The 27,720-nt window shown below is 40.4% G+C and overlaps 1 long non-coding RNA gene across 2 annotated transcripts; it reads right to left on the minus strand.

Moving 5' to 3' along the window:
* Positions 1-3,720: 3,720 nt before the first annotated feature.
* Positions 3,721-27,507, minus strand: LOC308590393. Of its 2 annotated transcripts, none has more exons than XR_014009767.1 (3): positions 27,455-27,507; positions 7,524-7,591; positions 3,721-3,837 (listed from the first exon to the last, which is right to left on the minus strand). It is a non-coding gene; the product is annotated as an uncharacterized lncRNA (long non-coding RNA). The 2 variants fall into 2 exon arrangements; XR_014009768.1 differs by lacking the exon at positions 3,721-3,837 and adding an exon at positions 7,347-7,434 and having other exon boundaries at positions 27,455-27,470.
* Positions 27,508-27,720: the final 213 nt, after the last annotated feature.

Below are 27,720 nucleotides of genomic sequence, written 5' to 3' on the forward strand. Positions count from 1 at the left end.
ATCTTCTACTTCATGGCAGGTTCAATACCATGTTCAATCCCTGACATCCAAAATTAGGATTGAGAATGTACCCTGTCTAAAATTCTGGAGAGGCACCATAAATCAGCATAGATTATACTGAGCTAGGTGGATGGATGATTTGCTGCAGTGTAAGGGAGCTTCCTATACAGTGATACCTCGGGTTAAGAACTTTATTTGTTCTGGAGGTCCGTTCTTAACCTGAAACTGTTCTTAACCTGAGGTACCACTTTAGCTAATAGGGCCTCCCACTGCCGCCGCGCAATTTCTGTTCTCATCCTGTAGCAAAGTTCTTAACCTGAAGTACTATTTCTGGGTTGGCGGAGTCTGTAACCTGAAGTGTCTGTAACCCAAGGTACCACTGTATTTCTATGTAGGAATCGGTGTATGCAAGGAAAGAGGAAGGAAGCAGAGGGGGAGAAAATAGACACAAGATAACCTCTAAATGTTTTAAGTCATTCCTTATAGAGAAGGTGCTTCATGCCTTTATTCGTTTCTGTTGCCCTTTTCCAAAACCAAAATGGAGATAACTTCAGGTTAAGGGGAAAAGATATATGTACCCAGTCACTTATGTCAACGATCTTTATTTTATTTTACCACAAGTACACAGATGGGTATGTTGATATGTAAGCTTATACCTGTTCTCTCTTGGTTTAGCTCACATTTCCGCAGCTGTTTGTTTGCATCCCCCCAGTTACAATATGAAAGCTGAGCTTTCCGTAGCTATAACAGTTCCTCTTAAAAGTGATTTACAGCATCCAGTCAAAGAGACTTTGGTGCAAGAATATTTCAAAGTAATCAAGCTGGCATATTTTATAGCCAGAGGTCTTGACATTTGCAAACAGCCAAATGTGTCCAGTATATTAATGACCAAATACGTGTAAATTAGCTCTCCAGGTTTTGATGTCCTATGTTTTCCTTATGAATTCAAAATATGATTCAAGATTAAACGTGCAGCAGAAGCAAGTGCACTGCATTATTTTGCCCATATAAAATACTAACAAAACCCTACCAAAGTCTCTAGACCATCTGATGTTTTATGGCAGTATGTGACTCTCACTCAAAAGACACTTATGATAGATCTTCTGTCCAAAACAATTTGCTCTGTTTGGGTCGTACTCAAATGTGTGCATAGGTATCTTGTGATCCAGCAGGCATCCTTCGGCTGTTATCTCACTACCTAGCCCTAAATGCAAGTCACAGAACATTGGTTTGAAATGATTTAATTCCAAATAAAGCGTACAGATTCAGGGAGCAAATGACACATGACTAAATATAATAGTCTCCTTTCCTTCTGTACCCTTGACATCTATGGAAAATAACTCACTGTTATGCTTTTTTTCATGCACATGTTTTGGAATAAATAACATGTATCTTAAAACATGAAATTGGATAAAGAAATTTCTGTGTTCATGTTCCTTCATTCCCTTCCTTGCCTGTTTATAAACAGGCATTCCCATTTATTGTAACCAAATTCTCCTTGGTAATTTAAACAGCTCCAAGCTTACTGTCTTATCATTATTATAAGTATCATATTATTTTCAGAACATCATCAGATGATTATAGAGCAGTATGCATTAATACATAAAAGTGAATACCATACATTTTACGTCATAAAACATGCTAAGCAACAGACATCACAATGAATTCTGAATAGCCCATATGACATCAAGCTCTTTCCAAAGCTGGAATGCATCAACACACTTGAGGAAAGGAAAGGAAACTATTTGTATGTCCAATAGGTGGGAGTTTCATTTATTGAGATGCCATGATGGTGAATGTCCTGCTGCATTCCATTGTATACCAGGCAACACTTGTCACTGCTGCACCTACAGGGTCCCTCCAGCTAATCTTAAAGGCTACAATGGGAGTTACTGGAAAAGGTGATCTATCAAGTGTCTTGCTCCTGACCATTTGGGGCTTTATTCACTACTCCCTTCAATGGAATTTCAAGACATAATAGAGTCAGTTCTTCTGATACCTGAAATGATGTTTGTCTAGAAATAAATTCCCACCTGACCTGTGCTGTGAGTGGTTGAAGGTGCAAAGGCAGCATAACTTCCTATTCTGTCATATTGCCTTTGGGGTATGTCACTGTCTTCCTATGTCACTGAAGGGCTGGCAACTGCTAAGTAAGCATTCTCAGAAGAATTACTGCTGAGGACTGTTCTTAGGAAATGTGCTCTTCTTGCCTGCATGCAAAATTTAGAACACATTATGATGGTACACATTATGATGGTGTAGTGTTTCATTTAGGATCTTGAGTTTGACTGTATATTCTTATTCCCTGCTCTTTCTTTTCCTCAGGTTCTTTTGTTCTTTCCATGTTTCTTATCTTCATTTCTCACATTGCATGCTTCTTTGAGAAGGGACCTGTTGGTCTTCTCCTTTGTCAAGCACAAAACACGTGTTTGTATGCTGAAGGGATGAAAAAAACTAGCTTCTCAGACTTTAGTGCTTAAGAACTAACTAGCTGAAGTCCCGTTTAAACTTTTGGGGCTATATCCCATTGAGCTTGCTCCCAAGCAAACATGGCTTGACTGGAGCTGCATAGCAGTTCAATAGTGACTAGGAAGTTCTTCATGCTGACAAAATTCCTGAAGATTTAGCATCACATGTTACTTACGGACTTAATGTCATGCTTAAAGATCCATGGGTACCATCTGCATCTCCAGCAGCTAGACAGCAACCTCTCCACTAAGTGACAATGCTATGCATTTCTTTTTACTAATGATGGTTGAGCTCACCCAGTCTATGAGTGATTGGGTTGGATTGCTTTGAAGTGCCCTCCCCAGCAAAACCTGCAAGGGAGCCTCTTGCCGAAAGAGTGCTCTGTAAGTAGGGATCTATTGCTCCCTGGACCAGTTTTTCTGGGGATAGCCCTTCAAAGCAGCATTCCAGACAATGCAACAGAGAATTTCACCTTTGCTTTGCCTGGGGCAATGTCTGCAGACATCTAGGGGTGAAGAAAGTGACGTGTAGTTCTTTAGAATTACAAGTAATGCACAGCCCTAAATCCACTCGTTCCATGTACTGGATTAAATTACATCCAACAGATGATAAATGATCACATATGCAATGAAAAACCTGAAACAGGATTGGCACATATCAAGAAGTCCAGAGGAGAAAAACCAACTCCAAACAAGCTAATGTGTTTGCCTATAGAACACTACAGAGATGCTGTGGTCTGAAATTGAGGCATCCATAAGGTTCCTCAGGAAAAGTGATATTTTAGACTAAAGACGAGTGATATGAAATGAGGGCTATCTGATAAACAAAATGAAACAAGGACAGAGCAAAAAGAAAACAACATTTTACCTTTTTCTACTACAGAAAAACAAGCTGAACGGTTTAATCTTCGAAGTATAAAGTGATACTCTGTTTCTCACAGAATTGCGGAGGAAATGGAACCATTTGGCACTGTCAGAAAGATTCACATGCATTTGCACTGCTCTCTTCTGTGAAAATAGTCCGGTTCGGCAAGTAACGTGCTGCCTCCCAGGCAAATACTTTGCAGCTATGCCTAAAGTGACATATGACTCAAAACAGACCTTTAATGGTAGCAGGGAGAAGTTCTTCTTCACTGCAAATGTTCGGACTGGCAAACTAAGTCAGGAGTTATTTTATCCTGATTATTCTTACCCCCATTTCTTTTAAGAGAGTGTTCTGTAGAAAGTTTCTACTTACAGTGAAGCTCTTATTCTTTCCAATCAGGCCAAGAAAAATGTCAAAGGTTCAGAGGCTCAGGACCAGCTTTTTGTATTCTGGCACTACTTTTTGAATAGAGGAAGGTGCTTCAAACAAAAAGAAAACCCTTGGCTGAAAAAGAAAAGAGATTAAATAAAAATAGGGGTCAGGTGGAAGCAAACTTACAGCAAAAGAGCAGACCTAGAACTTTTATAAAACATTCCCCAGGCACCTCTATTAGTCTGAATCCCCACCGGTCAGAATACGATTGCTGAGAATCATAAAATAGAAACAGGAATTCAGGAACTATGCTGCCATACCCAATCATTCAACAATCATACTCCATTTGCACCCACAACAGCATTCCATCCACTCAACTCTCACTTCAGTAAAACACTCAAGCATTTATCAACCAATAATCATGTGGAGGTAGATGTGTCCAGTGAATAAGAACAATCCAACAATAGGCGAAAAGCCAAAAAACCTAACACTCATTTCCACCCCATCTCTCATCTGAAGTGATACAAACAAAGACCCTCTTCCCCATCACTCACCTGTAGAGAATTGTCCTTCCCTGCCAACAGACTCTGACTCTGTGGGGAGTTGGATACAGCCACCAGCACACCTGATGCTTAGTACCTTCCAATCAATCAATCAATCAATCAATCAATCAATCAATCAGTTTGCCTTGAAGAACAATAATGCCCCAAGAACATCAAAAGCGGACAGCTCCTTGAAACTACACACCATTTGGCTGGGCATCTTGTCATTAAGATGCCAATCACAGCGATAACTTCTTCCGTGCAGCTCTTTGTGAGCTTCTGCTGACTTTATGAATATTGCCCTAGATGTATTAAAGGACTTGTGTGAATAATCCCCTATGCAGAAGCTGTTTATGGCTACTTTTATGTCATGGAGGTATTGTGCTGATTCTCCAAAAAGCTATCAACGTCCACTAACCATGATGGCTGAGAACCAGTTTCAGTGTCTGAGGCAGTATACCTCTGTACACTAGCTGCTGGGAATCACAAGTGGTGAGAGTGGTATTGATTTTGTGTCCTGCATACAGGCTTCTCATGGGCATCTGCCTGGTCAATGTGAGAAGAGGATACTGGACTAGATGGGCCTTTGGGGGGGGGTGTACACACACACACACACACACACACACATTCTTATGCATACATTATGATGCTAGCTAATCTGTAGTTAGATGATCTATACTTCACTAATCAAGAAAGGGGCTTTTAGTGTTGTGACCAACAATGTCAAGGAAGGAATTCAATGTTGCTCTAAGGCAATTGCTCCATCAGGAAAACCACTTTGTCTCGCCATATGGAGTGATTCCCCACCACCACCTCCCATGTGCTGTTCTAGGACATATCCTTACCACCCTCCCTAAAAAAAATCCGGGGGCATAGGGAAGCCCCAGTGCTTCCCCCTCCCCCAGGAGTTACTCAAGGGTACACAGTACCAGCACCTCTTTTTGTTGATGATGAAAGGTGTGGCATTTACTGTAACAACTTCATGGTGAGTACTGGCACCTATTTTTCTAGGGAAAAAAGCACTGGGAGCCCCATTGCATAAGCAGAAGTCCTTGTTCTGGGCTTCCACCAATGGGACTCATTAGTGGAGTCCCATGCTAGCACGTTTTCCTATGGAGAAACATTTGAATTCTGATCAGATTATGAGCATCCATGCATATGTCTAGATTTTCATTATTCTACAAAGAATTCATTTGGGGGTAGGAAAGGTCACAGTTACATCCTACACTTATTTATACCACTTTAATAGCCATAGCTATAGGGATGCAGGTGGCGCTGTGGGTTAAACCACAGAGCCTAGGACTTGCCGATCAGAAGGTCGGCGGTTCGAATCCCCGTGACGGGGTGAGCTCCCGTTGCTCAGTCCTTCTCCTGCCAACCTAGCAGTTCGAAAGCATGTCAAAGTGCAAGTAGATAAATAGGTACCGCTCCAGTGGGAAGGTAAATGGCATTTCTGTGCACTGCTCTGGTTTGCCAGAAGCGGCTTAGTCATGCTGGCCACATGACCCGGAAGCTGTATGGCAGCTCCCTTGGCCAGTAAAGTGAGATGCGCGCCGCAACCCCAGAGTCGGTCACGGCTGGACCTAATGGTCAGGGGTCCCTTTATCTTTACCTTTAATAGCCATAGCTTCCCTGAAAGAAAACTGTAGTTTGTTAAGAGTACTGAAAGTTGTTACAAGACCCAGCCCACACATAGTTACAATTCATAGCACCCTTAACAAACTACACTTGCTAGGATACTCTAGTGGACACCATGACTGTTATAGCACTTTAAATGTTTGGTGTGGATTTGACCAAAAAGATTTGGAGGGTGCATGATATTTTCTTTTTTAATCAGCTACCTCAGACACTCAAGCAATGAGGCTACAGTGAAGCCCCAAGGTCAACCTTAAAGTGAGTCATTATTTTATAGGAGCTTTATAATGTCCCACTTACATTTAAGAGTTGATAAAAACTTTTGTGAACCCTTTAACCATTTTGGAAGTATCACGGAGTTTCTTAAGCTCTTCTTGCCAGTTCTGAAACTCACACATTGATTTTCTTAAGATTGTCCTCAAATAAGGCACAGAAAATAGGTCCATGTCTGAAATTCATGTTCCTGCCAGACACAGTTCTTATGATATATTGCAACAATACATCAGAGGAAAAGAAGCCCTGTTGATCTATTGCTGCGCTATAGTGCACCCATAGAGAAGAAGGAGCAAGCAGAAGCTCCAGCTTTGAAAAACTGACCCTGCTTTTCAAAAGTTGTCTGCTGCTGGCAAAGGACTTTTACTCGCCCTTCCTTCCAAACTTCTCATTTAAACCATGCCAGACAGCAAAACTGAACATTCCAAAGTACAGCCTTTGCAAGTAATTTTTTAAAACTGCAGGTTTGTTTTTGTTTTCTGCTACTTGGAGAGCATCCAGAAGTTCTTCCTAAGTGCTGTAAAACCAATCCCTTAGTTGCAAAGTGTATGAGGTTGGTATAAATCCATTTAATGGACACACTCTCAATCTGAAAATAGGACAAATACTTAGGAAATGGTGGAGGGCGAATATAACCGAGAAGAACATGCTACCATAAAAGAGCACACAGAAGGAGAAAATGGAGCTCTTTGGTTGGATATTTTGCTTGAAATCAGAAAGAACAAGTTTTTACTATTTCGTTTCCCTGAAGAATCCTTCCTGTTTCAAACCAGCATCTTAGAGATTAAATTTAATTAACTTTGTTTCAGTTGAAACAAAAGATGAGCCAGATTTTGTAATTAGCAGTTCATGTCCTGCATTAGTGAATTGCCCAATGGCAAATAATCTATCTCCCCTCCACCCGAGTTTCTTTCTTTCTTTCTTTCTTTCTTTCTTTCTTTCTTTCTTTCTTTCTTTCTTTCATCTATCATCTATCTATCTATCTATCTATCTATCTATCTATCTATCTATCTATCTATCTATCTATCTGGCATTTGCAGTCCAAAGATAACCTGAACTTCAGGTGTTTGACCTATAAATGTAATTGCACCATTGCTTCCTGGGTCGTCTTACTTTTCCTTCCTTCTTAACATTTTCTTTGATTTAAGCATGCAGTGAAGATGGCTCATTTAGTACATCTGCCTTGACTTCCTAGTAAATCCTCCATATGGCCCCTAATTCATATTTTTTGGAATCTTTCGCAGTCCATAAAGCACATGCTCCTTCTTCTTCTCTTTAGCTAGACATAAAAGGGTAAAGAAAGACTGCAATAATTCCTTGAAATATAAAGTTAAACAAATAGATAGCAGCTAGGAATAAATGACTTACTTGCAGCGGGTTCTTCTCATTTCTCTTTTGAAGTTCATGCTAGAGCCTCCCTTCCAAGGTCTCCCCTGCTGAGAGAATATGAAATGCCTAACATGTTGATCAGGTTCAGATCAAAAGACAGGGAAAAGGGACTCTAACTTTGACTCTCAATTACTTCAGTGCACAAAGTTTCATTTGCATTAGGAAAAGGTATTTCTACTGAAATGGGGCATCTTTGAAAACTGTTTTTGTTTAAGGAAGCACATTTTTTTTTCAGAAACAACTTTCTTGTTGCCTTTAAACTCCTTGGGTCCTGAATGTATATAGTACTATACTATGGGCCCTTCAAGATGGGTCCCTACGTTGTTTTTATCTGCCCTCTGCATAAGAGATCATTTGTCCTCACTTGCCTTACCTTGGTTACATTTTCCCTGTCTTGACCTAACATGTCATGTTGTGACATGGGCTTTTCCTTCCTTGTCCAGGCTTTGCCTTCTCAATCTGACCTTCCCTACTGTGACTTAAACTGTGTTTAACTTGACCAGATTTTAGATGCCTTGATGTGATTAGACACTACTGATTCTCTTCAAACTAGATAGCTAACAAGTGTAACCATGGCAACAGTGGTGGACCTTGGCATAACAAATTTCCATGGTGCCCTGTATGACACTAAAATCCAGTGCCCCCTTGCCTCTCGCCTTTCATTGGACATAACACTAGTGGCATCCACTGTGATGCCTCAAAAGCTTCATATCCAGTGCAACTGCACCGGTCACGCTCCCCTAGAGCTGCATCTGATAGCAAATCCACCTTCCTCCTACACCACTGGTACAACCATAGTGATATATGATAGTGCCTTGAAAATGAGCATATAAACACTGTGGGACCCGACGAAGAACATAGGAAAATGTGCATATAGTGTACCCCCTCTTTCTTCCACCTTATATGACAACGAACACATAATATATTCATTATTATCACACTGTAAGTTTTTCTCTGAATGTTGACACGGCCTGTCCAAATATGTGACTTCCAGTATTTCAAATGCAAGAATTATTTGAAAAATTAAAGGCAATAACATGGGAGAAGCCGGCTTGTGGTGATGCATATCTACCCATCAGAGTTCAGTGGCTCTCCCCTGAATGGGGCAATTGTGCCCCTGAAGGACCAGGTGCACTGCCTGGAAGTCATTTTGAACTCACAGCTGCCTATGGAGGCACAGGTTAATTCTGTGTCCAGGGCAGTTTCTGATTGAGGGGCTGGCATGGGTTGTGTTGCAGGGGTCACTGGGTGCATGCATGTTATCTTTTTGCTATTTTTGTATTTTCTGGTTTCTCTCCCCCCACCCCAGGGTTGAGGACACTTTGAATTTGGTGGCAATTCTGACAGCATAGCAGTGGTGTATTTACTTGAGCTCTTCACAACTAAAGAGACATTTAATTATACCACAAAACCAACAGACTTTAATTTTAACATCTGTTAGCTATGCGTCCATGCCAGTAACTATGTTTGGAAGTATTTGCCAAATATTTATTCAACAAACTGCCTTGTACAACCAAATAATTGATTTGGTAGATGCAAATTGATTTTAAATGTTTCTCAAATCTGATTACAAAATGAAAGTTAAAGAGGTTGTTATATAGTTAGATCATCCTTCAACATTCTCCCTCCATCTCTTGGTTAAGTATAATTTGGAACAAGTGAGATTTGGCCGGTGCTTACTTTTGCATGTAAATATAAAGGGCATTTCCTGATCTGTCTAGCAGTTCTTGAGAGTCCATATGGGAACTGCCATGAAATTACTGGAGGTTCTACAAAGTATCAAGCCATACTGTTGTTCGATTTGCACTTATCTCAATAGTGCCTCACATGTCTCTCTTGTTTCTTCAATTTGGGTGATGTCCAACCAAGTCATATGCAATAGACTAACTGAAATGAAAGCTGATTAATGTTGGCTATTACCCATAGTCTGTTTACTTGATGTACTTACAGACTAGAAGAGATGAACCTCCAGACCATGGACCTATTTAGGTTCAACAAGGATCCCAAACAGTCAGGGAGACCACTTTCTCCTCTCCCATGTGCCCTGTACCTGACATCATATTTGATGTCAGCCATGAGACAGGTGAGGACACTGATCCAGAGGAACAACTTGGATCTCAAAGTGAGCTCATTGTTCCTTTGAAAGTGGGGCTCACTGACAGTGCCAGTCAGTGCCTTGAAGTTCTAGAGTAAATTGGATTCTACAGTGTTTCAGAGATTGGTTGTTTCAGGCTCTCAATGACAAAATTACTGTAGGGAAGCCTGACCCATGAAATAAAACATTTGCTGAGTAAAAAGGAATTCCTGCCCTCAAACCAAGTACCACATTTTAAAGGTGCTTTAAAAGTAAAAGCCATATTCCATGCTTAGGAACGGAAGGAGGCTTTTTAAGCAGACCGACCTATTACCAGTTTTGATGTATGATTCCTGCCACTATAATTTATGTGCCAAGTAGGGAAGCCTGGCAATGAGTATTCCTCCTATTGCATTATTTCAGGCCCTTATGAGTTCCTTTGATTAAGCTGGGAACCGTCAGTCAGAAATGGTTATGTGATATGTACATTGTTATTTATTGATTCATACATTGCATTTCTCTAATTCCATACAATAAATCCCACTGGCGTTATTTACTGAATGTTTGCTGAGTCCCGTCAGCAAGCTTGATGTACTCCTGTGCAGAAACATGTGTAAAACTTTACATCTCAATTATTCTGTAAATTTACCAAATGCACATTATGTTTCCTTTAAGAGAAGGAGGATACGGAACAGAACTGAAACAAATATTCACTAATAAAAGCATGGGGAACCTGTGGCCCTCAAGACACTGGCAGGCAACACAGCATGGTCTATGGTCAGGGTTGATGAGAGGAGTCTAGCAAAATATGGAGGGCCACAAGTTGCCAGTTCTTACACTGATATTTGATATGAATTCTTGGAGCCTCCTTTCAAGACATTCTTCTCTTTTCCAGGGACGCGGACTTAGAAAAAATATTGGGGGGGCCCGGGAAAGCTCATGAATAATAAATAAGCTCATGAATATGCAAATAAAGTGGCTCCGGCCCTAAATAGGGCAAGCCACGCCCCCCAGCCAGCCGATTGGCTGGCTGGGAGGTGCGGCCAGTCGGGATTCCCCTGTTCTCACGGGATTTCCGGCCGGGGCTCTCCGATTAGGGCGCGCGGCTGGCTGGCTGGCGAAGGAGGAGGCGGGGGACGGCGGCGGCGCTCTGCTGGAAGGGCGCCCGCCTGAGATTATTGGGGGGGCTGAGCCCCCCCAAAAATTTTTTTGAGGGGGCTCGAGCCCCCTCAAGCCCCATGGAGTCGGCGCCTATGCTCTTTTCATGGCACACCATAAGGTATTTTATTGTAAATGGCCATTTGGTAAACACATAGCAATATCTAGTATTTGGTTTTGGTATATGCAAATAATAAGGACTTTTTATTGACCAGGGTCTATTACATGCTGTTTTATCACATGTTGAAATTTTCATGGGCCTAGTATTAGTTATAAAACCTATTTTAAATTAAAATGACACCATCACTTATTTTGGTTCTCTTTGGGTATTTTTAATTTCCTGCGAGGTGTTAGCTACTCTGAGAACCCTTTGGGGTTGAACTGTATGTATAAACTGTTGGGATACTGCCAGGGAGACAAAGTCCATCATGGCCCCACGTCGCCTCCGGACGTCCATCGATCTCCCATATGGTGCTATCCATCTATCATCTATCTATCATCTATCTATCATCTATCTATCTATCATCTATCTATCATCTATCTATCTATATCTGTCTCTATCATCTATCTATCTATTCTCTCTCTCTCTCATTTATCTATCTGTCTATCTATCTATCTATCTATCATCTATCTATCTATCTATCTATCTATCTATCTATCTATCATCTCTATCATCTATCTATCTATAATCTCTCTCTCATCTATCATCTATCTATCTAGCTATCTATCTATCATCTATCTATGTATCTATTATCAGAAATGGCCCTCCCCCCCCAAAAAAAAAACTCTACAGAGAGTATGGAAGGCATCAGTGTGTTTCATTTATTAAAGGGAAAGAAATAATATGCCAAATGGAAAGAATGCATGCTATCTAAAAACAAGATCGCCCACAACTATAGTGAATAGCATTCATCAGATATACTGCAAGCTTCCACAGCACTACTCATAAACAAAGGAAAGATGAAGAATTCTGAAACCTTTTCAACAATGAACAAAAGCATTTTCAGGGAGAAAACATTAACAAGCTTTTTAAAGGTAGTTTTATTCAAGTCACCTGCCATGCAGATGTAGCCTACATACACAAGAGAGTTATCAGCAAACCTGGGATGTCTACAGGAATATAAAAAACCGGGGGGGGGAGGGCTAATGAGAGAGGGAATCTCCCTATATAGTCCAGTAAGGACTAATGACCACAGAATGCTGACTGGCTGAAAAGAAGAAAACAGACAGGAGGGTGGGGCTCAAAAAGGAAGATGGCAACACATAGAAGAAGAAGAAGAAGAAGAAGAAGAAGAAGAAGAAGAAGAAGAAGAAGAAGAAGAAGAAGAATAGTAGTAGTAGTAGTAGTAGTAGTAGTAGTAGTAGTAGTAGTTTGGATTTGAAATCCCGCTTTATCACTACCCGAAGGGATCTCAAAGCAGCTAACATTCTCCTTTCCCTTCCTCCCCCACAACAAACACTCTGTGAGGTGAGTGGGGCTGAGAGACTTCAGAGAAGTGTGACTAGCCCAAGATCACCCAGCAGCTGCATGTGGAGGAGCAGAGACGCGAACCCGGTTCCCCAGATTACGAATCTACTGCTCCTAACACTACACCACACTTGTGGTGTATACATGGGTATAAAAGAGTAGACTCAAAAATCAAATTGTCCCTGTAGCTTTTCGGTGGGAACCAGGAAACAGCCTATTTTTAAATACTGTTCCCAGAAAATGGAATTAAAATTTCCCATTAAAATCAGCGGAAAATCAAAGACACTCTACTCCCCCTGCCGAAAAAGGAAGTCCAAAATAGCCATCAAAAGTAGCCAAACGTAGACTGAGCATACTTCTTGGGCATGGAGCTGATAGGAGCAAGTGGCAGTGAGTCCTGAATATTTTGTATGTACCATTACCAATCTCAGCTCTCTGGGGTGCCAGTTGGTAAAACATCATCACCTACACACTAGATGGAGAAATATCTTCATAGGAAGCACAACTGTAGAAATGGATAATACCTCTATGACCACCATCATCACCACACACAGACACATATACACCACCAATGAAGCAGTTCTCTCCAAAACAGCCCAGTGAGGACCGAACCACCCTGCTTGGTATGTGTGGAGGAAACCCAGTTGGATGGGAAACAGAATGGAGTGTCTGTAACCCTGAATGTTCATACCATTATCTAGAAAGTGACAGACTCAGGCACATAAAAGTTCTTTGGCTATCCTGGCTACCATGCAAATGGTATCTGGCATTTTGTTTAAAAGAAGCAAAATTTCTGAAGTCCTTTTATTCTTCCTTGCAATCTTGCAAATAAATACTCAACATATTTTCAATAATCATGTTCAGCATTCTCTGAAGATGGCTGGTAGTTACCTTATGATCATTAAATTCTTTTCAAATTTTAATCTTTTCTTCACAGCTTCAAGAAACAGCAGATAACTCCTACAGTAGGTTAGTAAATATTTACCATAGAAATTAAAGGAAGGTTTTTTAAGATACTGTATGCCTTTTTAGTTATTCCATCTGGGTTTTGGTTTTTTAGGGTTGAGGTTTTGTTTTATTTTTGTTTTGTTTTGTATTGTTACTTACTTTCTATGTTACACAGTTCTTTTTAAGGAATGCAAAAATAACAAGACAGATGAGAAAAACTAGTCGTTAGGAAAATCAGCACCAGTTAAAAACAGAACAGCAAAGTAGATGCAGAAAGAAAATATTAATACAACTATCTATCATAAACTTTAAGCTTTCAATAGGAAAACTTGCAGCCCGATCCTATTTTACTTAGAAGCAAGACCCAACCAAGTTAAATTTGTTGGGTTTTTTTTATAAATTTTTTTATTGATTTTATCAAATTTTTAAAACAATACAAACATATAAAAAGACATACACACACGTATAGTTTCATAACCTTTCTTTCATAAACCCTGTTTCTCAGACTCCCCCATACCTCCCCTTTCTGCATCCCAATGTCCAAAAGTTTTTAACAACTCTAAATATTTCTGTCAGTCCTCTGTCCTCTTAATCTTTCCTTTAGTCTAATCTTGTATCGCTGTAACCCTTTCTTACTCAAAACCTCGACATTCTAACATTCAACAAGTTTATAGTAGTCCTTAAGGTAGATTTTAAATTTCTTCCATTCTTCTTCCGCCGTCTCCTTTCCCCGATCACGGATTCTGCCAGTCATCTCGGCTAATGTCATATAGTCCATCACTTTCATCTGCCATTCTTCCAGGGTGGGTAGATCTTGTGTCTTCCAATACTTTGCGATGAGTATTCTTGCTGCTGTTGTAGCATACATAAAGAAAGTTCTATCCTTCTTTGACACCAATTGGCTGACAATGCCCAAGAGAAAGGCCTCTGGTTTTTTAGGGAAAGTACATTTAAGTACCTTTTTCATTTCATTATATATCATTTCCCAGAAAGCCTTAATCTTCGGGCATGTCCACCAAAGGTGATAAAAGGTACCTTCAGTTTCTTTACATTTCCAACACTTATTATCAGGCAAATGGTAAATTTTTGCTAGCTTGACTGGGGTCATGTACCACCTGTAAATCATTTTCATAATGTTTTCCTTTAAGGCATTACATGCCGTGAATTTGATACCGGTGTTCCACAACCATTCCCAGTCAGCAAACATTATGTTATGCCCAATGTCCTGTGCCCACTTAATCATAGCCGATTTAACTGTTTCGTCTTGTGTGTTCCATTTCAGCAGCAAATTATACATTCTTGACAAGTTCTTAGTATTGGATTCTAACAGTTCAGTCTCTAATTTTGATTTTTCCACCTGGAAGCCAATTTTTCTGTCCTGTTTAAAAACCTCCATTATTTGGAAATATTGAAGCCAGTCTTGTAATTTAGGTTTCAATTTCTCATGACTCTGTAATTTCAATTTATCTCCATCCTGTTCCAGAATTTCCCAATACTTTGGCCATCCGGCCTCCATATTGAGTTTCTTCAATGCCTTAGCCTCCAAGGGTGACAACCATCTAGGGGTTTTGTTTTCCAACAAATCTTTATATCTTATCCAAACATTAAACAATGCTTTTCTAACAATATGGTTTTTAAAGGCCCTATGCACCTTGATTTTGTCATACCATAAATATGCATGCCAACCAAATGCATTATTAAACCCTTCCAAATCCAGCATGTCTGTATTCTCGAGAAGCATCCACTCTTTCAGCCAGCAAAACGCAGCTGCTTCATAGTACAATTTTAAGTCCGGCAGGGCAAATCCCCCTCTTTCTTTGGCATCTGTCAAAATTTTAAATTTAATTCTGGGCTTTTTGCCCTGCCAGACAAATTTCGAAATGTCTTTCTGCCACCTCTTGAAACAGTCCATCTTGTCAAGAATCTGTAAGGTTTGAAACAAAAATAACATTCTAGGCAATACATTCATCTTAATAACTGCAATTCGGCCTAACATTGACAATTTCAAATTTGACCATATTTCTAGATCTTTTTTAATTTCTGACCAACATTTTTCATAGTTGTCCTTATACAGGTTCAAATTTTTAGATGTCAAATAAACCCCTAGGTATTTCACCTTCTTAACCACTGTCAAACCTGTCTCTTCTTGAAATTTCTCCTTCTCCATGACTGTTAAGTTTTTTTCTAAAACTTTCGTTTTTTGTTTGTTCAGTTTGAATCCGGCTACCTGGCCAAATTGTTGAACTATCTCCAACACCCTTTTCGTACTAGTGTTTGGCTCTTGTAGGGTCAATACTAAGTCATCTGCGAATGCCCTTAACTTGTAATGTTTAGCTCCGACCTGTACACCTTTAACCTGCTGGTCATTTCTAATCATATTCAGCAACACCTCAGAACAGAAATGAAAAGCAATGGGGAAATTGGGCACCCCTGTCGTGTTCCTTTTTCTATCTTGAGTTCCTCAGTTATCACATTATTTACAATCAGCTTAGCTTTTTGTTCAGAGTATATCGCACCCATACCGTTCTCAAATCCTTGGCCTACCCCCATCCCATGAAGATTCTTTTTCATAAAACTCCAAGAAATATTGTCAAAGGCTTTCTCCGCGTCCACAAAGATCAGCACTGCTTTAGTGTTTATTTTCACCTCTAGCAATTCCAAAATGTCTATTATATTCCTTACATTGTCTGATAGGTGCCTTTTTGGGAGAAAGCCTGCTTGGTCCCTATGAACCTTCTCCATCAACACTCTTTTAAATCTTTTTGCCAAAATGTCTGCAAAAATTTTGTAATCCACATTAAGTAATGATATTGGGCGGTAGTTCTTAAGTTGAGTCTTTTCAGTCTCTGTCTTTGGTATGAGTGAAATATACGCTTCTTTCCACGATTCTGGTGCCTTTTCCCCCTCTAAAATCTCGTTACAGACTTCCTTTAACGGATGCACCAACCATTCCTTCAAAGATTTGTAGTATCTGGAAGTCAGTCCATCTGGCCCTGGAGATTTGCCCAGTTGCATGTCTTGAATGGCACCCTCTATCTCTTGTTCTGTTATTCTCTGGTTTAAATCCACCTTGCTTTGATGAGAGATTTTTTGTAATCCATATTTATTAAGGAATTTATCTATGTCCTCTTCATTTTGTGGTCCTTGAGAATAGAGTTTTTTAAAATAACTCAAAAAGCAGTTTCTAATCTCATTGGGTTTAGATATGTTCTTTCCATCCACTTCTAGACTTGTAACTGTATTTAGCTTCTGCCTTTTCTTCAATTGCCATGCCAGAAGTTTACCACATTTGTCTGCCAATTCAAATGTCTTTTGTTTCATTTGCTTTATTTTCCATTCAATCTCTTGATTCATCAATTCCATATATTGTGTTTGATATAACTTAATCTCTCTCAAAATCTCCTGGGACTTCGGTTTTGATCTTAATTTTTTCTCTCCTTCTTTTATCTTTTCCAAAATCTTTTCCTTCTTCTCATTCTGCTTTCTCTTTTTAATTGAATTTTGTTGAATCAAAAATCCTCGCATCACAGCTTTACTTGCGTCCCAGATCACTCTTTTTTCCACATCTGCCTTTAAGTTTATTTCAAAATAGTCCTTTAAAGTTTTTTGGGCCTTCATGTGGATCTCTTTATCTCGAAACAGGGTGTCGTTCATCCTCCATCTGAATTGACCAGTTGTTGTAAGTTTCATTTCCATCTTCAAGGCGTTATGGTCGGAGCAGGTTTTTGGGCAGATTTCTATTTTCTTGATCTTTGGAGCCATCCCACTAGTGATCCAAATTTGGTCGATTCTGGTCCAGGTCATCATTGCTTGGGAGAAAAAGGTTCCCTCTCTCTCCAGAGGGTTCCTTGTTCTCCATATGTCTATTAGATCCATATTTTCCGTCATCTCAAAAAAGGTTTTCGGAAGTCTCCCTTCCTTGGAGATTGTCAGTCTTTGTGCCTTATCCATATTTGTAGAGACTACACCATTCATATCTCCCATGATTATCATATTATAATCCAGATAGTCCGTCAAAGTTTCATGGAGTTTCTTAAAAAATTCCGCTTTGCCTTCATTTGGTGCGTAAATTCCAACTATTAAATATTTTTCTCCTTGTACTTGTATTTCCACTGCCAGGTATCTTCCTTGTTCGTCTTTAAACATCATTTTTGGGACCCATTTTTCTTTTGCATAAATCACGACTCCTCTTTTCTTAACTTTATCCGATGAAATGAATTCTTGTCCTAATCTTTTATTTATAAGTAATTTCCTGTGTACTCTGGTTATATGAGTTTCTTGTAAACAAATCAAGTCCAATTGTTCTCTTTTCAGAATGTGGAATACTTGGCGTCTCTTCAAAGGCATGTTCAGCCCATTACAATTCCAACTAAGGAATTGCAGGGCCATCTTGTTATTTTTCTGTTACTCCTCCAACCGCTCCAAGTTGTTGCTCTTCCTCTGATGGTGCTGGGTTAAGTCCGTACGATAGGTTAAGAATGTCTAGTGCTCTCCTTTGTTCTGCAATTGGGTCCACAGTTCCCTTCTGTAAGTCCTCTTGGTTTCTTTCCAGAAATCTTTCTTTGTCTTGTATTGTCTTTATTTTCACCTTCTTTCCCTTGTAGTCAAAAGACAGTCCTTGTGGGTACTCCCACCTAAAAGGGATGGTGTTCTTCTTCAACAGATAGACCAAGTCCTTATAGAAGGCTCTCAGCTCCAAGATGTGTTTAGGGATATCTTTAAAAATCTGTATAGGTGAATTTTCAATTTGCAAGGCCCTTCTGTAATGTAATTTTAGTATTTTGTCTCTTTCTTCCTTCGATCTAAGGGTAATCAAGCAGTCCCTCGGGGTCTTTCTGTTCTGTCTTCTGCCCAGTCTGAATGCTGTTGTTATTTTTATTTCTTCGTCCTCCAGGTCCTCCCAGAAATCAGCAAACTCTCGTGTCAAAAACTCCACTAGGTTGTCTCCTTCGCTCTCGGGAATCAGTCTTAATTTCAGATTTCTTTCCTTTCTCTGCAATTCCCACAAAGCCAGAGTTGTATCATGTTCATAAACTTTTTTAGCAATCGGTTCTAAATTCTGTTGAGTCTCTCCAGCAATAGTTCTGGCTTCCTCTGCAATCTTACGTGTTGCGGAATTTTCTTGGACCAGCTTATTTATAGATTCTGTATTCAAATCCAATCTTGCTGTTAGCTCTGTTAATTTCTGTGTATTTTCTGTACTCTGCTTTGTCAAGTTCTCCAAAGACTGGTTTATCTTGAGAAGCGCTTGTGTCACTGACTCCATGGATGCAGCTGTCACTTTTTCTTGTCCTGTTGTTCCTGTAGGGGTTGCGCCAGTAATTGAGCCTCTTTTCTTTTGTTGCTGTTGCTGCTGTTGTTGTTGCTTAGCTTTGGCTCTTGTGGTTATCTCTTCTGCTGAGCCACTCATGTCCCAAGGTCGTTCCCAAGGGAATAGTCCTCTGATGGAAAATTCCACTGTCCTAAACTGTTACAGCCGTTACTTTAGCCCTCTAGGGGGAGCAACCCAAAATGTCCGAATACGGAGACAAAGAAGTTAAAAACAAATATATCAGGAGGCTTGTAAAAGTCTTTTACAACACCTTTCCCGGTAGATACAATTTCAACAGGCTCCAATAAACTGTAACAACAGAGTCCAAAAACTTTGTAACAAAAGAAACTTCAACTATGTAATTTTCCCAGGAGTTAAAGACAGTTCAGTGCTTTAATGCCTTATTTGGCAGTCCGCTTCAGGGCAGTGAGGCAGCAGAAGGGTTTTCCCTTTTTAAATAGATCGTGCAGTTCTTAATGTCCTTTTTTCCTCCCCTCTGCCCTGCTTGCTAGAGGGGAGATCTAAGTTCAATGTCAGGTTTAAGTTGTCAAAAAAAAAAAAAGTCACATACGGATGCAGCTTTAAAATTCCGTTGCTTTTAGCTGTCATGCAGTCAAGGGGAGGCAGACTTCCTTAATTTTTACCATCCCCGTTTTCAGCCGAATTTTCCTTTAAAAGGTTCCAGATTAGCGTTCAATCTTACTCACAGGTTTTATCAGTCCAGATTTGTAGGAAGGAATCAGCGCTCTCCGTCAATGGCGACGCGGCTTCACTCTGCAGGCTGGGTAGCGACTCTCAGCACCGCGCTCTCCTGATGCCGTTCCAGAGCCTTTTAAAAGGCTCTTTCTGCAGTAAGGGGGGGCGCTTCTGGTGCCCACCGAGTCTCCTTGTTCACAGGCTTCTGCGCCTGTGATTTTAGGGGTCCCCCGCTTGCCGTAGCGGGTCAGACCCGAACTCGCAGAGCAGTCCTCCTCTGGAGCTCGGAAAGAGGACCACCATTAACGCTGGCGCCGACCGGAAGTCCCAACCAAGTTAAATTTGGCTGACTCTCAAGGGATGGTGTGCCGCTTTGCAGGCAAACCTGGGCTGTTTTATTTCTCCATACAACAGCAGAAAGAGAAGACAACCACAGGATTGATTTGAAGTTCACCCATTTTATCCTCACAACCACCTGTGAGTTAGGCTTGGATAAGGAGTCACCCAGTGAGCAACATGGCTGACAAGGCATTTGAAACCAAGGTGGAATCTACACACATATAAAAAAATGCTGTGAAAAATGCTTCTTTTAAAAAACGTTTTGAAAAATACATTGAATTTTGCATAGCGCGCGCGCCTTCCCCTCTGTCCCCGGAGATTGCGGGGCTGGCAACGGGGAGAAGCGATCTTCTCCCCGCCGCCCCTTGCTTCAAAAGAGGTCCGGGGTGCGGGGGCAAGCTTCGTTTTGCGAAGCAAGCCCATAGGGAAATTCGTCTTGCGAAGCAACTCGAAAACGAAAAAACCTTTCGTCTTGCGAGTTTTTCGTCTCGCGAGGCGTTCGTCTTGCGGGGCACCACTGTATTTAACTTTCTTTCCTCATTAACTGATGGGAAATGGGGGGCGGGTTGTTGTTTTTTTTAGTACAAGAATAATATCAGCTGGTGTCTGGTCTCTGATCTCTGACGTGGCTGAATTTGGTGCTGACTGGAAGTTTGTAGTCCATTGGGTATATGGCTCCTACTTGGAGGTTCTGAAAACTGCATGGTCTCTAGTTCTTAAGTTCCTCTTGAAAATCGTCTGCTTGTACTTCCATATCCCAGTTCAAATGTCAAGACTCACAGATATTACACCCATGTTTGAGATGACCTGCAGAGCACAGGTACCCTACAGGTCAGTTCTGTAGGGGGTGACAATACAGTCCAAGTATGGCAAAAGTGGTTTCCTGCATTCCCCCCCGGGGGGGGGGACCTCCTATGCCTATGATGACATGAAAAAGCAAAACAGAGAGAATGAGATCAAAGATCACCATGCAGGTAAATGGTACTGACTTGCATTGCCCTTAGGGTGATCTTAGAGTACAAGAACACACGTAGGCAGAATGAACACAGAAAGCTAGAGAGAAAATGGAGCACTGCAAAGGGTCAGAGAACTTTGCTACTAAGAAAAAAAAAGAAAAAAAAGAAACTACCTCTTTTTTAAAAAAGATTCATCATGGAAGAATATTCTCACTTTCCACCTCTATATTCTATTCACCCCCACCCCAGTGGTTGAAATACTGGCCCAGTACTGGATTAAATACTCTAATTTCAAATCCCTGCTTGTTTTGACTCTTACACTGTGATAACTGAGCACATTTAAGGCTAATTCCTGTTGGAACCAAACTATGTAAAAGTAAAAATTATGTGTGTTATCAGAAAGAGGCCCACAACTTACAGTAAAAAGAAATGGTTAATTATCCCAAGGTACTGTTTAGAGATGGGGGGGGGGGGAATACGATATCAGTTCTCTACGAGAACATCACACAGTCCTACTACTGGGAAGCAAGATAAGTATGTGATCACTCAAAAAGGTTTAGTAGTGCAATAACCGTACATTTGCACTACAGCCCTGGGGATGATATAAAAATTCAAGGAAGAATATTCAGCTTCTTATAGAAATGATGTTAGCATATAAAACCATGCTCGATTTGAATGACTTTTTCTCAGGTACTAAAATAAATTAAAGGAGCTGCCTTGAACCAATGGCTTATGCTTCACACTTTATTGGGTTGGAAACCTACAATTCATTCCTGCAAACGTGAATAGCGGACGGCTTATTCGAGCATCATTGCTCCCGTGGTGGTGCACATGGGAAGGAACTGCCAAGCAATCCTTCTTCTTTGACGTACATAGGCTTCCATGAGGCATCTTGCTGGAACAAGCCAATGGCCCGTCTAGTCCAGCATCCTGTCCTCACAGTGGCCACCCAGATGCCTGTGGGAGACCCTCAAAGAGGAGACAAACACAAGAGCACTCTCCCCTCCTGCAGTTTCCAGCAACTGCTATTGCCTTTGACCCTGGATGTAGAGTATATAGCCATTGTGGCCAGAATTTGTCTCATCCTCCTTTAAAGCCATCCAAGTGGCCATCACTGCGTCCTGTATGAAGGAGTTCCATTAGGTTAACTATACACTTGTTGTTTAGTCATTTAGTCATGTCCGACTCTTCGTGGCCCCGTGGACCAGAGCACGCCAGGCACTCCTGTCTTCCACTGCCTCCCACAGTTTGGTCAAACTCATGCTGGTAGCTTCGAGAACACTGTCCAACCATCTCGTCCTCTGTCGTCCCCTTCTCCTTGTGCCCTCCATCTTTCCCAACATCAGGGTCTTTTCCAGGGAGTCTTCTCTTCTCATGAGGTGGCCAAAGTATTGGAGCCTCAGCTTCACGTTTTGTCCTTCCAGTGAGCACTCAGGGCTGATTTCCTTCAGAATGGATAGGTTTGATCTTCTTGCAGTCCATGGGACTCTCAAGAGTCTCCTCCAGCACCATAATTCAAGAGCATCAATTCTTCGGCGATCAGCCTTCTTTATGGTCCAGCTCTTACTTCCATACATCACTAAACTATACACTTACAGGGAACTATTATAGGGAGGGAATGCAGACTGAAACCTATGGAAGACTTAAGGAGTCGAGTCATGGATTGGTTACAATACCACCAGTTACATGAGATGTTTAAGTCAGATTTTAAAATTGGATTTTTGGACCAAAGCTCACAATTTGAAAGAGAATTATTACAGAACAAGGATAAACCTTTGTTTAAAATTTATAATTTTCTATTGGAATGGGAAGCAAAAGATGAGCTTGTTAAAGCTTCAGTGACACAATGGGCAATAGATGTAGGACATAGTATAGACTTAAACCTTTGGGAGAAACTTTGGAAGTATGATTTGAAATTAACTGCATGTTTTTCACCAAAAGAGAATTATATGGAAATGATTAATCAATGGTATCTAACTCCAAGTAGGTTGGCCAAGATGTATAAATCAGAATCTGATGTGTTGGAAATGTAAAGAAATTGAAAGTATTTTTTTTTTCATATGTGGTGGACATGTGAAAAGGTAAAAGAATATTGGGAAATGATTTATAATGAGGTAAAAAAAATGTTTGAAATAACTCCCTGCCCCCCCCCAAAAAAAAACACTGAGTCCTTTTTGTTCGGAATAATCTGGACAGAAATTCCAAGATGTCAGAAAAAATTATTTATGTATGCTACTACGGCAGCTCAAGTTTTGTTAGCCCCAAACTGGAAAGTGAGAGAGGTCCCAGGTAAAGAGGACTGGAAACTTAAAATGTTAGACTATGCAGAACTTGCAGGTTTAATGTATAGAATAAGAGAGCAAGAAGAACATATATTTAAAGAAGAGTGGAAAACATTTAGTGACCATATGGAAAATAACTGCACACAGCTGAAAATGCTGGCAGCATTAAGATAAAATCAACAGTGTAATTATTGTTTGAGGGATGTAAAAATGGAGAACTGACAAAAATGGTTTTAGTAAAATATGCAGGGAAAGAAGATAAATAAAATGAACTGAGGAAGGAGAGGGAAGGAAGTCATTGGATATTCAATGGTATGTAACATGTTTGTTTGGTTTGTAAAACTGAAAAATCAATAAAAATATTATTTAAAAAATAGCTCCATAGTACAGGTTGTTGTGTTGCTCATGCAAAGGCTAGGAAGCCAGGCAACTAGGGAACTCCCTGCTCCCCCCATGTTTAGAAATGGCAAGATAAAAAAGTATTATTATTATTATTATTATTATTATTATTATTTATTACTTCATACCCTGACCCCTTCACACACATTTTCCTCATAAGGCAAGCTTATAGACAGTTTCAGTAGATTCTTGTCTACAGCATTTTTGTATGTCTAAATCACTGACATGCCAGAAAGTACATCAGGAGTGCCTGGTTCAACTTGTGCAACTCATACAGATCCCATCAAGACACCCTGCCTCAGTTTAGAAATTGAGATTTGTCTAAATCCAATGCACCCCAGTAGTAATTATGCCCCCAGTGAGGTACTGCACATATTGTGCAGCCTTGCAGTCAGATTCTCATTTATACAATTCTTCACACCAAAATGGGTGAATGTATCCAAACTGCATAAACCATAAACCCGAGAATGTTCTCAGTGATTGTACCCTTTGCCATAATACCTGGAAAAAAAGCCCTTGTAGACAGGGAAATGCTTTATATTTCATGAATTGTAAGGGTTGTATATCTCAACAGCATTTATAAAATCAATGCAATGTAATTTCATAAGAGGGAAAGACAAGTGAAAAATACTGCCATATAAATCAAAACTATGAGAAATAAACATGTCACAGACATCCTGGATTGAAGGACAACTAGAATTAAAAACAAAATAATGGCTGAACACAAACCACAAAGTATTATACTCATGGGGCAACTTAAGTAGGTAGGCATCTGTTAGATGCCAAATGCAGTAGCACAAATTTACAGAGGACAATGATGTGGTTCAGAAGGCACTCAAGAAGTCAACCACGCAAAATCTCCACACTATTTGTGGGTGATGAAATTGAGTGGATGGTGGGGTGGGGGAGAGGCATTTTTAGAATATTATTGGCGGGGGAATTGATTCACGTAAATATATGGAAGCTGAAGTCCAACAATATCTGGAGGACCAGGTTGTTGAGACTCTACCTGTAGTTCCCAAGGGCTTTGAGGTTGAAAGGGGGTCGTAATCACAAATTTTGGATGGAAAAATTACGAGCAGCTCCATTCAATCACACTTCAATTGCTTTCCCAAGCTAGTCATTAATGGTTTCTCCATCTTCTTTTTGTGGGAATCCTCTGAAGTGTGCCAAACACAGCCTAAACACCTGAACCAGAAACACTGTTTAAAACCCTATAAAATAACCAAATCTACACTCAAGATTTTTCTTTTGGTTGTAATTTACAATAAATAACACTTTAAAACTTTTGGATTCTTAAAACAAACATCTCACCTGGTGCTCAATCTCTTGGAGTTAACATATAAAGCTTCTTGGCGATCACTTGTAGCCGAGTAAGATTGTCTTCCATAAACACATTTTTAACAATGAGTCTGTAAGTGACTGTGGAGGCCAATTCTGGATCCACATGTCTTTCCACAGTGGGAATATTGGTTTCCGGGCGGGAGTTGATCACGGTATGGATTTGCCAAGCGTGCCTTCCTCTTAGCATGTTTCTTCCTTGTGTCCTGAGTTCGAGTGTCTTCAAAGCCCATGACACCTTTGGTAAAGGCTGTTTTCCAACTGGAGTGCTCACAGGCCAGTGTTTCCCAGTTGTCAGTGTTTATACTACATTTTTTTAGATTTGGCTTGAGACAGTCTTTAAACCTCTTTTGTTGACCACCAGCATAGAGTAGTTGCTTTGGAAGACGATCATCGGGCATCTGCACAACATGACCAGTCCAACAAAGTTGATGTTGAAGAATCATTGCTTCAACACTGGTGATCTTTGCTTCTTCTAATACACTGATATTAGTTCGCCCGTCTTCCCAAGTGATGTGTAAAAAATTTTGGAGACACCATTGATGAAATCTTTCAAGGAGTTGGAGATGGCATTTATAAGTGGTCCATGTTTCACAAGCATATACTGTAATAAGGTTGGTAGTACAATAGCTTTGTAAACAAGCATTTTGGTTTCCCTGTGAATGTCCTGGTCCTCAAACACTCTGCAATTCAATCAGGAGAAACCCGCACTCGCAGAGCTCAGGCGATGCTGGATTTTGGCATCAATGTTGGCCCTTGTGGAAAGATAACTGCCTAAGTAGGAGAAGTGATCAACATTTTCCAATGTTACACCATTGAGTTGGATTTGTGGCGCTGCAGAGGGGTTATTTTGTACTTGTTGGTGCAGCACTTTGGCTTTTTGGATGTTGAGTGATAGGCCAAGCTTTTTGTAAACTTCTGCAAAGATATTTAGGATGGTTTGGAGGTCATCCTCTGAGCGTGCACACACTACGTTGTCATCAGCATACCGTTCAGTGTCTTGTAGTTAACATATAAAGCTTGTACAACCTAGAACCAGGTTATCTAGCAGATAACCTTCAATATATGACAGGACCATCACAGAGATAATCAAAGGGGAATTTTTCTGACCATGCCATGACTAGGGCTGGGCGATATCTCGTTTTCAACATTGTGATAGATCAGCAGCTAAATACTGTGAAATGTGATGCAGATATCACGATGCCTGGAATGTATCTCAACTGCTTTCTCCTTCCCACCTTAGGGGAGGAGGAAGCAGTCAAAATACATAGCCCAACCCTGCAGCTGAGCAAGCCCCCATACCGCTCTGGCTCATGTGAGCTGAAGGGGCATGGAGGCTTCCTTAAATGGCTGACCTGGGAGGCAGGAAGCTTGCTTAAACTATGTTGCTGCTCTTCACCCTGGACCCAACCCTTTTAGCACAGGCATTCTTGAGAATTGAGGGAATGGTTCCACCCCTTCCTCTGATAGTTTCAGCTGGTCACAATCTGGAAGGTCCTACAAGGAGACCCTTAGCACCAGCTTCAGGGGACACTGCTGCTCCTCAAGGTCCTCAATCTGTGGAGTGTCTGCTTCATCATCCAAGGACTCTGTTTCTGGTACCAAGTCGGGGCTAGGTGTGACATATATTTATGTTGCACAGCCATGGATAGAGGGCATGGGGGTGTATTAAATTTGAGATTTAACATTTCTAATATCAGCTAAACAGTGAGTGCTATGTTAACAGGAAACAAAGATTGTGAGAGGACAGGGACAGATCCTAGGCATTAATGGCACATCTTAACAATGTCATCATTTTTCAAAGCTTTGCTTAAAGAAGAAATAATCCTTTCACAACACAGAAATAGATTATAAAAAGATTGATCTGTGTCTTTTGATGAATAACAAACCAAACGAGGTGACACTACATATTTATCAAACCTTATCAGCCAACAAGAAAATATATCTGGCAGCTCAACTGTTTCAACTTCTAAGATAATATCTCCATGGAACACAATGTCAAAAAATACCATATGTCTGTCAGTGCCATTTGTATACAAGACTACAGCCACTGGGTGCCAACCTGTCCTGATAGGAAGCAATAGCACAGCTCCCACTGAGTTTCTGGATTTAGGTTTTCATAATGGATGAATTGGGGCTTATTATTTAATAATACATAGCACAGAAGCTTTTATTTTGATTTTGACAGTCTTGATAAAGCCTAGGGCACCCTTGCTTTATTTAATGCAGGGAAGTTAAATACAGTAGTACCTTGGTTTAAGAACAGCTTAGTTTATGAACAACTTGAATTAAGAAAGCTGCAAACCCGTAAGTAGGTGTTTTGGTTTGTGAACTTTGCCATGGAAGCAGAACATGTTCCACTTCCTGTTGAGTGTGTTCCATTTGTAAATTGAGTCCCCCGCTGCTATGGGAAAGCACGCCTTGGTTTAAGAATGCTTTGGTTTAAGAACGGACTTCTGGAATGGATTAAGTTCGTAAACCAAGGTGCCACTGTATATTGTTGCACACTACCCCAATCTTGGAATGATGCAAGATTCTAGGGATTCCAGGCGCTTACCCAGGGTTTGGTTTCCTCAGAATGAGGGACAGCAGAGACTGGGGTGTTTTTATGATATATTGTTTATTTACACATATATTCAACCTGAACCTATGATTCAGGGGCTCACAGCATTAATACCTCAAGAAGGTATTGCTACTCCCATGGCCACAGAACGACAACAAGGAGGCAGCCAGTCTAGCTTCTCTAGGAAGGGAGTTCCAAAGTCTGGGAGCAGCTACAGAGAAGTGCGTAGTTTTATGAACATTGCATAACTTGAAGGGAGTGCCAGAGTGCCAGATAAAGAGACTAGGTGAAGAAGAGGTTGATGATACCTGTGCAAGGACTACAATACTAAATATATTGTTTTGGGAATGTGTGTGAATGATTTTGGATACTTACCCTTCCCCATGTTTTCCACATGGATTTTTTTTCTAATTCCCTTCTTATTCCTTGATCTCACTGGAAAGCGAGTTAATGTTTTTTACTGTTTCTGCAAATAATACAAACAATTTTAGTATATTATATGTATTAATATATATTGTACTATTATAACCATATAGCCCTACACACACACACACATATGCATATATATATTAATACTAATATAGCAGAAAAATAGTACTGGGTAGAATTTGTCTCTTTTGTACATTTATTTAAACATTTTA

This window comes from Podarcis bocagei (assembly GCF_964188305.1).
Source record: "Podarcis bocagei genome assembly, chromosome: 1".
Taxonomy (NCBI): Eukaryota; Metazoa; Chordata; class Lepidosauria; order Squamata; family Lacertidae; genus Podarcis; species Podarcis bocagei.